Source organism: Mauremys mutica, chromosome 13 (genome assembly GCF_020497125.1).
Source record: "Mauremys mutica isolate MM-2020 ecotype Southern chromosome 13, ASM2049712v1, whole genome shotgun sequence".
NCBI lineage: Eukaryota > Metazoa > Chordata > Testudines > Geoemydidae > Mauremys > Mauremys mutica.
In genome coordinates, this window is record NC_059084.1 from 55,794,838 (window position 1) to 55,810,785 (window position 15,948).

Here is a 15,948-nt window from a genome sequence, read left to right on the forward strand (position 1 = left end):
CCACCCATGTCATGCTAGCAACAAGACAAACACCACAAAACACAGATCCATGGTATTCTGGGTTATTCTTCCGCTGGCGCCAGCATGCTTGTAGAGTGTCTGAAAAACAAAAGAAACAATTTCCACCCCCCTGGTGGGGACAGATTATTGCTTAATAATAATACCAATTCCTTTTACAAATTTCCTTGCTAATTGCAGGAAAAACAGAAGAATTACCTCCAGGCTGTCCTTATTTTGTTCTATAGTCAGGCTAGTGAATTACCCCACTCACTGGTCATTTATGAAATTTATGAGGTGGTGTGCCTCAGTTTCCCCTCTTGTACAACAGACCAGATTTGCAATAGTTTCTTTGCTGTACCAAGCTTTACGTTTATTCTCAGGTAATAGCTGAGAGACAGCTTCAGATTTCTGCTTTGTACACACACTCACACTCCTTAGGGTTAACCTGTCTCCCTTATTTTTTAGGCTTCACTTTTTTTTTTGCCTCCCTTTTCTGGAGGGCCATAATTTGAGTCTTCTAGTAGCTTGTTTGCTGACCAGATGTATTCATTATTCTCAGGTTCTCTGTGCTGCAAAGGGCAGTTTCCTCCTTCCCCCATCAGCTAGGTAATTTACATCCACACAGAGGCTTTCTTGGCTTGCCTCTGGATTCAAAGCTATCAGCAGCTCAGAGACTGTTTTAAAGGGGACACATTCCACTTTCACCAGAGTTCCGATTACTTTTCACTTTCATCTCCTGCTCCCAAACACACAGAGATCTGAAAAAGAAAGCACAAAGTACTATGGCTCCTTTTGGAGCCCTAACAGGATTTTAATTAAGTACCATGTTTTGTTTGCATTTCTTTTACCCCATTTCCAATATACACTGCACACGTCTCGAAGAAGTGGGTATTCACCCACGAAAGCTCATGATGCAAAACGTCTGTTAGTCTATAAGGTGCCACAGGATTCTTTGCTGCTTCTCCATTATATTAGCCATATTAATGTTACACAAGGTGTGACTGCCTTCCCCATGCCCACAGAGTTTTCAGGCACCCCCAAAGTAACAGTCCGATCCTCCAGAGCCACCCCCAAGGCTCAGTGTTCCCATCATTGCTCCCCTTTTCCTTTTCCTTTTCCTGTGCACACACACAAAATTCTATTTTGTCTAACATCCCTTGTACTGTGATTATTCTTTTTACATAACTGTACCCCGATTACACTCCCATCTTGTACAACCAGAGACAGCCAGGGGCAGTCAAGTTCCAACAGAAATCCCTGACATTCCTTTAGTGATTTTTATTATATTACCCAGTAGTTAAATAATTTTGATCAGATTAATCCTCCACCTGCTGCCTGCAGCAGTCCCCTATAGACCATTTCTGTGGGAAAAGGGCCCATTTTCCCTCAAAATAGCTGTAAAGGCTTCTGGGGACAGAAACATAGTGGTGGTAGTAGCCACTCTACCTGACTCCCTGGTATAATTTAATCACCAAGCTTCCATGCAATGTGACTGCACAGAGTTGCACATGCAGTTACATTTATATAACTGGGTTTTATTATGAAACCAAAAACTTTTTTCTTGTAACACCACAACTGTTACCTGTACCATTTTCACAACTCCCAAATGTTTACTTTCCTCCAAACCCTGTATTATTAATTTTTGCAAAAGGCATTTTTAACTTTTAACTTACTTTTTTAAATCACTTACTTCTACATTTAGTTCTTTAAGGTAGTGCACTTTGTCTCTAACAGCTCAGCCACCAAGTACAATTATTGCCACACAGCTGCCTTAACCTGTGCTGTCTTTACCTTGAGACTGTTCAAAAGGCAGTAAAACATTTGTCGCCATGGTTGCTCATGGATCTTTTACTTCAAACATTCCAGTGGAATACAACAGATCTCTGTCATACTTTGTCCAAAACAAAACAAAAACAAACAAACAAAACCCAAAAACATTTCACATAAGTATTCAAAGTACCCTCCATTAAAACTTCAGAAAAACAAAGGTGTGGAAGACAGGGGGAGAGCCTGTTAGGTCAGTTTAAAGTACAGGCTACCAGCAGCAAATTAAGTAAACTGAGGGAAAGAAGGAGGAAAGGAAGAAAAGGATATAGTTAGCTCTGAACCAAGAGTAGGCTCCCCAGGTTGAAACAGCTGGGAACCCTCACCCCCAGATTCTCATCCTGGCTCTGGGAGAAGAGTGGGGGTTGTTACCTGCTCCTGCAAACCCTGCCATTTTCCACCTTGAAACCTTTTCTTTCTTTTTTTTCTCCACTCCCCCAAGACCAAGTCCCAGCTCCTGTCTCTAAAGGTGATCTGTTAACTCTGCTTCTGACTCTAAACCCTGTTGTGCCATATCATCTTTAACCATCCTAACTAATTTACAACACTTCAGCAGCCCCTGCTGAAAGAGCACCAAACTTGAAAGATTACTGGCAGCTTCCCATAATGCTGCCCTTACTTCAAACCTCTCACAAATGGACTGAAGTGCCTCCTTTCCCTGGAAGGCATCCAGTCCCCAAGGGCAGGGACCTTCTTCCACTACCCATATACCAAAGGAGGGTGGGCTCCTCAGCCACCCCCCATCCCTCTGGGTCCCCTAACACTTCCTCCATTTCCTTTTTAATCTCATCCCAGGCTGACCCCTGCACCTGATATGGGCTCTGGTTCTTCCTTATCCATTTATCCAAAAAATCTTTTACCCTGGCTTTCCAGAACCCGCAACTACCATCACAAGCGTTCGCTATACCCCCTCCAAGCAGCTGCGCAGACTGTTGGAGAGGGGGACTTACAGGTTGCCACTCACCTATCCAATGTGATGCATCCGAGTCACGGCACCAAGATGTTAGGGGTCTTATTCCTTCACCCTCTCACTTCCCTGGTCCTTCTCGCATGAACAGAGAACAACAATACCCAAAGTCCAAAGGCGCAAACAATTCGATGTTTATTGGTGTGAACTTCCAGCAAGAATGATTCCAGTTTCCTTCCTCAGTGTCCCCCTTCCCAGCTCTGATACCACAGAGCCTTGCCTGTGTCCCTGTCCCTGTCCCTGTTCCCATCCCCCCTTTAGCAAAACATGATCCCAATTCTCCCATCCGCAGTCCCTGTTCCCATTCCCCCCCCTTCCTGATTGACTGCAGACTATATAGTAAAACCTGAGTTTTGCTTAGCTATTCCTTAACCAATCATTTTACTGAAATTTAACTAACTAATCCTAACATATTGTAACATGGTTATTTATCCAATTATACCCCACCACCTTCATTGGTTTACACCCAACAAAATTTATTATACAGTAGACTGAAACAATTAGAGAACCAGACAGAGACCATGCAAATAAACATACAAAACAATACAGAAGGGAGGATTTCACAACTACATCTATACAGATATAAGGGTTCTCCAGCTGTGTCTATTGATAAGTTAGTTCTTGCCAGACAGGATGTGATCAAACTAAGTTTCCTTTTACATCCTCTAGGCTCTTCCCTTTCTCTGGAGGTGATAGGACTATCAGGACAGGACTGTATTCCTAACAACCCAATAGCACCTTATTGCAATGTGACTAGTTTGGAATGTGAGGATGTGACCAGGCACTTCCCAGCTTATGGCTGCCTAACTACATCTTAGCTGAAGGCCTTAGCCTGTCACAGTAAGAGAAGGCCATTACACAGACAGTGATCTTGATTCTTTCTTTTATACCTCTATAACTAGCTAAGTGATAAGAATACACCTAAATATTTAAAGTATAGGACTTGCAGACAGGCCTGAATATCTGTATCCTAACACCCTGTGGTGGGAATTCACCATTAGCTCCTCTGGGGAAACCACAGCTCAGCTCTTTTTCTAGGCTCTATCACCCAAAAGCAGCTGGGAGTGGCATTCAGATACCAGGTGGGGAGATTTCAACTTCTGCCCTCTGGAGGAAATTTTTATTCAGCAAATCAAGAGCTGGGGAAAGTCCCGGGACCAGCTCCCTGCAGGAACATTGACCAAGTAGTTAATGAATTAGTAATTGTTTAGTTAATTAATGACACCTTCCTTTAAGGTGTATTCCACACTGTTACTGGACAGCTGCTGGTCACTATTAGTGTTATGGGTGGGTGAGATTACAAAACAATTGGGATCAGGGCTTGCTCAGGGCTTGGCCAAGGGTGGGGAGGATAAAATGACCACAGGGTGAAATGGACTTTTAGTTAATTCATTTACTGAGGAACTCCCCCCTTCCACAAGGAGACGTGAACTCACAGGTTACAAGAGCAGGGCATTAACCCCTGAGCCACAAAGCCTTTGTGCATAGCTCCCAGCACAGCAGTCGGCTGTGATGTGATTCTTTCCTGGGGGGGGTGTCATGTGAGGTCTCTGCACTGCAGACAGATTCGGAGACTCCCAGGGTGAAGCCAGGGAAGGAGCTGTGGGTGCTAGACAGGGAGGTAAACTCCCCCTGCCACTCTCCTCCCCTGCTGCTGGCACCCTTCCCTGATAACCCTTCACATTCCTGCAGCCTGTGCTCCCCACACCAAGCCCATCTCCTGCCGCTGATCAGGCTAAGGGGGCTGGGAGCTGGATTCTGTTCCCACCTCTGGCACTGACCACGGAAACTCCTTGGGTACCAGAGCCTGCTGGGAGCTGGAACTACTAACTGTGGCATGTAACATATCATTTAAATCAGCTTCTGTACCAGATGACTGGAGGACAGCTAATGCAACACCAGTTTTTTTTAAAAGATTCCAGATGCAATCCTGCCAATTACCAGCCAGTAAGCTTAACTTCAGTACTGGTGAAACTGGTTGAAACTATAGTATAGAACAGATTTATCAGATACATAGATGGACATGATCTGCTGGGGAAGAGTCAACATGCCTTTGGTAAAGGGGAAATCACAACTCATGAATCTACTAGAATTCTTTGAGAGGTTCAACAAACATGTGGACAAGCGGGATCCAGTAGATATAGTGTACTTAGATTTTCAGAAAGCCTTTGACAAAGTCCCTCTGTGACGGGTTCCCTGGGGTGCAACCTGGAACTGTTGTACCACTGAGCCCTCTGGCCTACCAACCTGGGTTTCCTGTCACACTGTGACGCCATGACATGCTGCAAACACTGCTAGGTCCTGCACTTACACAGACATCTAGAAGCAGGGACACACTCAGCTGCAGTTACATGAATGCTTCCCCTAGCCACTCATGAACCAACAATAGAGAGGCTCCAGCCAATCTCCCCAGCTCCCCGGTCTAGGACCCCAGGGCTGTACGTTCTTGCCCTGATTAGAAGACTGACTAGTGTAAGTTTATTACCAAATCCACCACCTCTACAAAGGAAAGTGGAATGCACTAGCTTTTGTAAACTGAGCAGATTCCCCAAGCACTTCTAGCAACACACACCGTTTTAGGTAAAATATAAAACAGATGTATTAACTACAGAAAGATAGATTTTAAGTGATTGTAAGTAGTAAGCGTACAGCTCAAAGTTGGTTATCTAAGAAATAAAAAGTAAAATCACAATCTGAGCTCTGTGACCTAGACAGGATTTGAATCAAGCAGTGTCTCACCCTGATAGACAATACAAGCAGGTCACAGATCTTCCATATACAGGCTGGAAATCCCCTCAAGCCTGGAACCACCTCCCCCAGTTCAGTCTTTGTTCTCCAGATGTGTGCCCAAGTGTTGATTTGGGCAGGAGGGGAGGGGGGAATGAGGACCAATAATGATGTCATATCCCCTCCTTTATAGGTTTCTCCAGCTTGCTGGAGACATCTTTTGCTATGACCTGAATCAAATGGTCTCCGTTGTTTACATGCTGTCTCTGAGTGGTCTCCATTGTATATAATTCCTGGGTTAGTCCTTGTGAGTGTGTATTTCCCTTAATGGGCCATCATCAGCATCTGGCTGCTCCATTGTTCTACCTAAAAGGCTGGTTGTGAGTGTTCCCAACCTCACAACATACTTCAGTAACACACACATAGCAAAACTTCATAACTTCCCATACAACGATAGCACATACAATCCAAAAGGATATTAATAGTCAACAGATCAAGGCTTTTAAAATGATATCTTACAAGGCATACTGTGTACAAAACATATGAGCATTATATGACCCTGGTGAATATGAGGGTGCCAGAGTGTTGCTTTAGGATACAGAGTGTCATGCTCTCACCAAAGGGTCTTAAGCAAAATATGCTGTCATGGGATTAGAGGGAAGGTCTTCTCATGGATTGGTAACTGGTTAAAAGATAGGAAACAAAAGGTCGGAATAAATGGTCAGTTTTCAGAATGGAGAGAGGTAAATAGTGGTGTCCCCCAGGGGTCTGTACTGGGCCAAGTCCTAGTCTATATATTCATAAATGATCTGGAAAAGTGGGTAAACACTGAGGTGGCAAAATGTGCAGATGATAAAAAACTACTCAAGATAGTTAAGTCTAAAGCAGCGTGCGAAGGGTTACAAAGGGACCTCACAAAACTGAGTGGATGGGCTACAGAATGGCAGATGAAATTCAATGTTGATAAATGCAAAGTAATGCACTTTGGAAAACATAATCCTAACTATACATACAAAATGATGGGGTCTAAATTATTCCTCAAGACAGAGATCTTGGAGTCATTGTGGATAGTTCTCTGAAAACATCCACTCAATGTGCAGTGACTGTTATATCCTTGGGGGCAGCCGGTTGAGGAAGAAATCACTTGAGGCCAGACAGCAGACAGCTAACAAAACCACCATTTTATTTACAGACTCAGAGAACTCACCCAGCTGGCTGAGCTATCCCCTAATAATCTAACTCAGTTACCATAGGAACCAAAATCCATGACAACCAAATACACAACTGTGACAGTCAAAAAAACCCTAACAGAATGTTGGGAATCATTAAGAAAGGGATAGATAATAAGACAGAAAATAACATACTGCCGCTATATAAATCCATGGTATGCCCACACCTTGACTACTGTGTGCAGATGTGATCACCCCCATGTCAAAAAAGATATAAATGAATTGGAAAAAGTTCATAAAAGGGCAATAAAAATTATTAGGAGTGTTGGTGTCACTAGGCCTGAGTAAACCAAAGTTGTGACTTTGGGCCTGAAGTGAACCAAAGTTCTTACATGCTGTGAATTTTAACCAACCTGCATGCTAACAGCCTAAAAGCAGAATATGTGAGAGTCAGCTTTTTAGCAGACAGCTGCAGTTCCACTTAAACTAGCAAAAGTAGTGAGAAGGCGGGAGGAAGGGGGGAGAAGGCTTCATGTGCCTAAGCTGACAAGGCCAACAGATAAAACATGCGGATGAGAACTTTTCTTACACGCTGAAATGTAATGCCTAATGTAGCTGCTGTTGGGAAGGGAGGGGTGAGGGGGAAAACCGAACAAAAGGCTTACACAAACAAGTGGGGTATAAATGCTGGGACCCCGCCTGCGAGCGGGTGTGCAGGATTTGAGATTGCTATGTCTCCCTGGCACCTTATTTGGGCTCAAAAAACATGGTTTTGCTTCTCCACCCTGGTGTGTCAATCAGTGCTACGCACACCGGGCAACGAACCCTGCTGTTGCTCCGCCTCGGGCTCTTTGAGCCGGCAACAGTTTTGGCGTCCCTGGGTGGGCTAGAGGCAAAATTGTGCCTTGCCTGGACTCCTCCAATGGCCGGTGGACGAAGGTCACAGCCAATGCCCAGCGCGCACCGGTGCCTTTACCGGGGGCCTTGGCAGAGACGCTGTCATAAACAGATAGTTAAGGGTTAAGGTCTGTTACCTGTAAAGGGTTAACATGTAGTACCTGGTAACCACCTGACCAGAGGACCAATCAGAGATAAGATTTTTTTAAATCTCTGTGGAGGGAAGCCTTTGTCTGTGAGAGAACTGTTTTTGGATCTAACAGAGGACAGTCATGTCTCCAAGTTCTCCTGGAGTAGTTTCTACTAATTAATAGTGAGTATTAATTAGAAAGGCGAATTAGTCTTATAATTTGATTTCTATATTTGCAATTGTGTGTTTGCTAAAGGAAATGCTTTATTCCTGTTTGCTGATATTGCTTTTACTGAGAAAAGGGGGAGAGGGGATTCTCTCCAGAGATTGATAAGGTTATACCCTATGAGTGTCCAGCTTGGGCTCATAGAGATTCTGTATTTTCTTTTGTTCTCTTAATAAATTCTTTTCTTTTCTTTGGACTTGGTTAATTTCTTCCCTTGGGGAATTTCAGGGGAAGGGGAGGGGGAAGTGGGCTGCTTCCCTGTGTGTAGAGATTCAAGGCGTTTGAATCCAGGCATACCTGTCTCCGGAGCAGGCTGGAGAGAGGGAAGAGCGGGGGAGGTTCCTCCTCTGTGAATTAATCTGTGTTCCCAAGGGGGGAAACAGGGGTGTCCCGGCCCACGGAATTGACCGGGTGGTGGCAGCCGAAGGGGAGACCTACCCTAGGATTTTGGGGTGGGGGGAAGACATGCGGGTCCTCACTTTGAAACCGCCCAGTTTCAAGTGAGGGTAGACTCTGACATGGTGGCACCAGAAGGCACTGTTCCCCATCCCAAAAAATTTCCCACCTACATGGCAGGTAAGGACACTCAGGCCTTCTTCAAAAAGGTTAAAAGGACCTGCCATGGGTACAGCATCCCTGAAGACCAGTACAAGGACTGGTCAGAAAAAAGGACTTTTGCTGTCTATTACAATTATTCCATCCCCATGCTACTGGGGGCAGACTTGGCCAACTATGTGCAGCTGGCCAAGAGGGGGGGAGTGGTCACCCGCGGCCAGGCCAAACAAGCAGGCACTCCCATCCCTGTTCCTGAGCCATCCACCAAGACCCCGTCTGTGTTACCAGAGACCCAGACAGAGGTGGTGGAACCGGATCCCATGCCAACAACTACAGCAGCCATAGTACATCCAGTCCCAGGACCGGAACTGGAAAAGCAACCAGCGGCAAAACCAGCGCCAGCACTAACGCCAGCGCTTGCAACTCCACCGCCAGGGGGCGCCAACGGGCCTAAACTGGCAGAAGCAGCAGACAACTCTACCCAAGAGGCTCAGCCAGAGCCTGAAATATCACCTTGTGCACCAGCGGAAAGCGGTCCACAGTCAATAGAAACAACCTCATCACCTACATCGCTCCCAAAGAAACTGGTGTCTCCCGCCTCAAGGGAACAGTTCCAGACAAAGCAGGAAGCCAATAACAGCCTTAAGAAAGCTTGGGCGGCGGCACGAAGCAACCCACCGCCTCTCAGCTCTTCTACCCAATTCCAGTTTGTTGTAAAACAAGGACTTTTATATAAGGACATTCTTTCTGGTGGACACCAGGAAGGCCAGCATCCTCAAAGACAGTTGGTAGTTCCAACTAAGTACTGGGACAAGCTCTTAAGCTTGGGCCCTCACATCCCAGTGGGCATTCTGGGGTCAACAAACCAAAGACAGGTTGGGGAAGTCCTTCCACTGGGAGGATGGGCAAGAACGTCGCCAAGTATGTCCGGGCAAATGCATACAAAGTGTTCTTCAATGTCAAATATCTTGTTGTTTACATACTTAGTAGTATATGTAATAGTGCATGTGTTTTGTTTATCTGTTTATTTTACAGTTCTAGGAGGAAATCACCACCAGTAGTTCCCACTGTTGGCGATTTGGGGGGCGTGTCATAAACAGATAGTTAAGGGTTAAGGTCTGTTACCTGTAAAGGGTTAACATGTAGTACCTGGTAACCACCTGACCAGAGGACCAATCAGAGATAAGATTTTTTCAAATCTCTGTGGAGGGAAGCCTTTGTCTGTGAGAGAACTGTTTTTGGATCTAACAGAGGACAGTCATGTCTCCAAGTTCTCCTGGAGTAGTTTCTACTAATTAATAGTGAGTATTAATTAGAAAGGCGAATTAGTCTTATAATTTGATTTCTATATTTGCAATTGTGTGTTTGCTAAAGGAAATGCTTTATTCCTGTTTGCTGATATTGCTTTTACTGAGAAAAGGGGGAGAGGGGATTCTCTCCAGAGATTGATAAGGTTATACCCTATGAGTGTCCAGCTTGGGCTCATAGAGATTCTGTATTTTCTTTTGTTCTCTTAATAAATTCTTTTCTTTTCTTTGGACTTGGTTAATTCCTTCCCTTGGGGAATTTCAGGGGAAGGGGAGGGGGAAGTGGGCTGCTTCCCTGTGTGTAGAGATTCAAGGCGTTTAAATCCAGGCATACCTGTCTCCGGAGCAGGCTGGAGAGAGGGAAGAGGGGGGGAGGTTCCTCCTCTGTAAATTAATCTGTGTTCCCAAGGGGGGAAACAGGGGTGTCCCGGCCCACGAAATTGACCGGGTGGTGGCAGCCGAAGGGGAGACCTACCCTAGGATTTTGGGGTGGGGGGAAGACATGCGGGTCCTCACTTTGAAACCGCCCAGTTTCAAGTGAGGGTAGACTCTGACAGACGCGTCAGGCTGACCTTGGAGGACACAACGGTGCAACGCACTCAGATAGTGGAGAAGCAGCTGCGGGCGACGGTGAGGAACCAGTCCTGTGGATAAGGTAGGAACAGTCCAGTGGTGTGGACTTTTGCCTGAGGCTGGGGACGCCCAGCCGTTGTAATTCCCACTAGACGACAGAGCGTCCTATAGTGGGTCAAGGGCAAGCCCGTGGTATGGGGCAGGGACAGAGTATAGGTAGGGCACGGTGTACACCCTTAGAATGCATTCTGACGAATTGGAAAGTGTTTGAATCAGATCCATTGGCTAAAAGTAAACTGAAAAGATATTGTACAGTAGACTGGCCTCAGTATCAGTTAGAGAGCCAGGAAAGGTGGCCACCAGAAGGATCACTTAATTACAACACGATCCTTCAATTACTTCTGTTTTGTCAGCGAATGGGTAGCTTCTGAAGCTGTTTGTATAGAGAGCTCTTGTAAAAATCCCTCATCATATGCCCCAGAGCTGCACTGGGAGGAGAACTGTCCGTGGGAATGTCTGTCTCTCTCTGTTGGGCTCATGCCATCTGAACGTATTGACTGTGCAGCAAGATAAGATGCATCGTGGTAATAGGAAATAATGGCCTTGGTGTGTGTGTGTGTGTGTGTGTATACCAGTGTGAGTGTTCGTTACCGGAAGACGCCCAGAATGCCCCGTGAAGCAAATGCTAATGATCAGGAGTATTCTAACGCAAGCCCGGTAACTAGTGGATCTTTAGGAGATCCAACCCACGGTGGACTGACTCGGCCTGGCATCGTCCGGCGAGGAAGCTGCCTGGGTCTAGGAATGTGTGAACCCATCTTCCCTCGCCCCCTTCCTTTCCGTGTGGGCTACTGACAGTCTGATCATCTCACTGGATGCAATCAGAGTACGCGGCGCCGTGTCTCCCAGAGACTAGCCGACGCTCTTTGCTGAAGGAAGGTGTGGGAGAGTCAGTCATCCTTGTTAGTCTCTCCTGTGTGAGTGTCCTGTAGGGAGAGATCCTTAGTTTATGAGCCGCTAGTGCGGACTGGGCACCCTCTCTGTGTATGTAAGTGGAAAATAGGTAAGGGACAGTCTAAAAATTCTACCTCACCCCCTAAGGGTACCCCAGCATATTACATGTACGTACATTATGGTCCTAAAACCTGCAGGTATTTAGAGAATTGGAATCTTCACATGTGTGAAAATCCATCTAAACAGTGCCCATTAGAAGGTATCTTCAATCTAGATAAGATCATATATCTCAGAGGAGCTTTTAATCACAAAGAAAAGCCTCTGACACAGTGTGAGCAATTTGTCTAGGAATGGGTTAATTTGAAATTCAGCTTGTCCCAGAGATGAAGGGAAAAGTTGCTTTGTGTTCAAGGTCAAGAATCAGCACAGACTATGCTAAGTGCAGAAGAAAAACTGCTTTCAGCCCCAGCTGGTTGTGGAAAATAGAGACAGAGGCAAACAAAAGGCAGTACAAGTTACAGAACTGAGATTACATTTGCAAAGCTTAACTTTCCAGTGAGACATGTGAGTATTAAAGTGGCTTAAGGCTTGGAGCATTTACATTTTTCCTGAGTGATGTGGGAGCGTTCCCAACACTCTCCATTGTTGTTTTATTATTTTTAATGAAGCTTTAAAATTTGATTATATGCAATGTCAGTTTGATCACCTGACCTGAGGGATAAATTGGTAACAGAAATTTGTCACAGTTTGGTGAGCAATTGAGAATGGGGGAGCCCTGCAGAATTTACCCCATCTATCTGTTTTACCCTTGTTATTTTATGTTTGCTTTGTTTGGTATGGTTGGTGTTATATGATAAGGATTGTATGGTTAAAGGTGAGCCCTAATAGAATAAGGAAACACTATCTGGTTTTGGTGCACTATCTGGTTCTGGTTCTATTCTGTTTAACCGGTTACTGTTGTTTTTCTGCTCTGTTCATTTGGGCGTTAGGTGTGTGGGCGGAACTGAACTTCTCGTTCGTAATTCCTCAGGGTGGAAGCCATGTGTGCGATGAAGCTCTGAGGTTGTATTGAGATCCTACTGTCCCGCCCCCTGTAACGGACAATGTAATAGAAGTGGAAAAATCTGGCTTAGACTGTAATTTTCTCTGCTCTCTGTGTAATTTTCTTTTCTGTTTAAGTGTCAGCAGACAAATGGGAGGGTCTCTGGGTAGACCCCCTAAAGGGGTTTGGATTATGTGTTAAGTAAATGGCCTTTACCCAATGGCCATGTATTTTTGCCCAGGTGGCAAGCCTTACTAGGGAGGACTTGGGTAGTCTTGTAAGTAAAAATGTTTTAGGGAAAAGACCAGAAGGGTGGGGGCTAGTTGTGAAGCCCACCCTCCTAGCTAAACTGGTAGTGGAACAAGTTTGTGTCCAGGATAGGAACGATTCAGCGAGAAAAGCAGGATCGGGCCCAGGCGGGCAGGCAACAGACAGAGAGATTGGAAAACAGGTTGGAAACTTTTAAGGGTATAGTGGAAAGAAGGACTAAGTGAATATAAGCATGAGAATTTCAAATACTCAGAAGGATATTTGGAATGGTGATTTGAATTGGTAAAGTGGCTGTTGAAAGGGAAAAGCAAGTAATTTAAGGGAAAGTGAAAAGTTAACTCTGTAGTTGCTGGAGGGAACACCAGTTGAACTTTGTAAAAATGCTAAAGAGAAAAGTTTTTGGTGTCTTTGAAATGTTTGTAAATAAATTCAGGCAAAGAAAATATGGGGTAATTCTCCTGTTTTGCCTAAAATCAACAAGAGTATTTGTATATTTTAAGTAATGATTGACTGCCCAGAAGGGATAGACTTCTGTTTTTGTCTTTCAGATAATCAAAGAAAACTAATGCCAGCTGAACAGCATTCAACATATCATGCATTTACTGACAGAGTAACAATTATGTTTTGTGTTCTATGTTCTGTCTTGTGGTGTTTGTCTCGTGGCCAGAATTGTTGTGTTTAATATTTTTATGGGATGGTCTGATTTAAAATCAAGTGGCAGTGTTAAATTGAAATGCAGATACTTGTTTTGTTCCACTTAGAATACAAAGTGTTTGGATATATCAGAAAAATGTGATAGACTAAAGTCTTATACATTTTCTTAAGTAAGAGAAAGAAACTACATTGGCCAAATCTTTTAATTGAAAATTGTTATTAAAATTTGCATACTAACAGTCTTTAAAAGAAAGGACATGGAAAGTTAACCCACTCCCCATATTGTACATGGGATCCTTCTGGCTACCTCAGACTTTTAGCCAGAGGGCTGGGGATGGTGGAAAGCTATTGGACTAGAGGTTATATTAAGTGAACTTCTCAAAGTGGGTGTGCTTGTCCTGGCTTGTTGTTCTACAGCTCTGTAATAAGGTTATTTTAGTAAAAGGGTATATGTGGCATATATTAAATAAGACTAATGTATGGTATAACAGCAATGTATATGTATTCATTGTTAACAAAAGGTGTATAAGTAAAAGTTTCCTTTATAGGTTAAAGAAGCCAAAAATGGAGAAAAAAAATGAGTTAACTGAGAAAAAAGAATAGCTAACATGCTAAAAATAAACGGGCCAAGATTTGTGCTGAGACAAACTTAAAGTGGCCAGATGCCCTTCCTTTGGCACTGATAAGTATAAGAGCCATTACTTGGCTAAAAACCAGAAAAAGGGGGGGACTTAAATTTGCCCATGCAGCTATAAAATTTGTAAAATCTGCAAAGACACTAATGCAATGTGTTAGGTTTCTTTTCTCACAGGTAAAGAAGAAACAACCCAAAGATCCTAGCAGCCCTGCCACTCCTTGGAACCAGGAGACTGGGTCTACATAAAGATCCATCAACAAAAGACTGCCTTGGCTCCACGCTGGAAAGGCCCTTTCCAAGTCCTGCTGTCTACCAACACTGCTGTGGAGTGCCAAAGACTGACTGCCTGGACCCAGGATTCTCACTGCAAAAAGACCCCTCCACATCAGAAGAATTTTCCTATTGATGATTAGCCTATTCTTCTTCTAGCTCTACTGTGCTTCTGGACAGCAGGGAAAAAGGACAAGGTGACGTACTAGCGACCTCTCCCTTGTCCACTGACAGACCAACTGTGCCTTTAGACTTTCCTAGAAAAAAGCAAAGCCATTACAGGGTGATATGTGCTGGCAACCTCTCCCCTGTAGGATGCTAAACCACAAATGTTTTGTGAAAAAAGAAGAAACACTCACTCCACTGACATTGCCAAAGTCCAGGAATTCCTGACTAGAAAGGACATTGAGAACTGACCCTGGTGAAGAAACAAAGAATTGTACACTGGCAGGAAGAAATTTATGGGACCCATGCTTGGGAATGTGGTATTAATTGGATTTTGGGGTTTAATCTACAGGCTGCGCACTGTGTTTTGGCTAAATCCTTCAGTATGTATTGCCCTCCCTAATTGGATTTTAAATGACATTGCCCTTATCAGGTTTTCAAATCACTTCCACATACCCAGATTGCTCACAAGGGGCTGCCATTAGATTAGCACAACAGAGGGCCTGGGTTATTTCCTCTGGAAAGAAAGAGAATTGAGCAAATCCCTGTGGGCTAGGGCCAATATCTTCAAAGCCAAGAACGTGATAAGAAATTAGGCCAACTAGAACAGGCTACTAGCCTTATTTTTGAAACTTAGCTATCTTAAGTACAGGCTGGAGTTGGTGAGTTACATGTCATTTCCACCCTTAGTTCTATGACCCAGAAGTCACTGACAGAGATGGTATTGAATATCACTGAGGCTGGGAAGGCATTGCAGTGGGATCTAGGGCCATTCCGAGTGATCTTAAGCACCAGACATGGCCCACTGCCCTTACAGACGCATCAGGAGTACCATCTGATCTGTGGTCATGGAGACATACTTGAACACTTTCTGGATGGAAGTGTGGACATTCACAGTGCTCCTTCCAAGCATATGGACCGGTTAGGGTGGGTGTGGGCTCCCACATACCGAATCCTGCTGGGTCCATGGGGAGGATGCATGTGGGACTAAATTATTCACCAAGACATCTGGGAAATTAAACCACTTGGTATACCTACCTGATTTATAGTCAGTGCCCCAATCCCTTAGTTGTTAAATGAACATTCCACTCTTTTGTCCATTCCTGGATTGGGGGTGACTAAGCTCAAAAGAGCAGTTGTACATATATCTGCAAAGCTTCATTGCTTTTTGTCTTTAAAGTTTGAGAAAACTCGCCAAAAGTTTGTTGAGTATTCTCAAAGGGGGGAATTGTTGGTGTCACTAGGCCTGAGTAAACCAAAGTTGTGACTTTGGGCCTGAAGTGAACCAAAGTTCTTACATGCTGTGAATTTTAACCAACCTGCATGCTAACAGCCTAAAAGCAGAATATGTGAGAGTCAGCTTTTTAGCAGACAGCTGCAGTTCCACTTAAACTAGCAAAAGTAGTGAGAAGGCGGGCGGAAGGGGGGAGAAGGCTTCATGTGCCTAAGCTGACAAGGCCAACAGATAAAACATGCGGATGAGAACTTTTCTTACACGCTGAAATGTAATGCCTAATGTAGCTGCTGTTGGGAAGGGAGGGGTGAGGAGGAAAACCGAACAAAAGGCTTACACAAACAAGT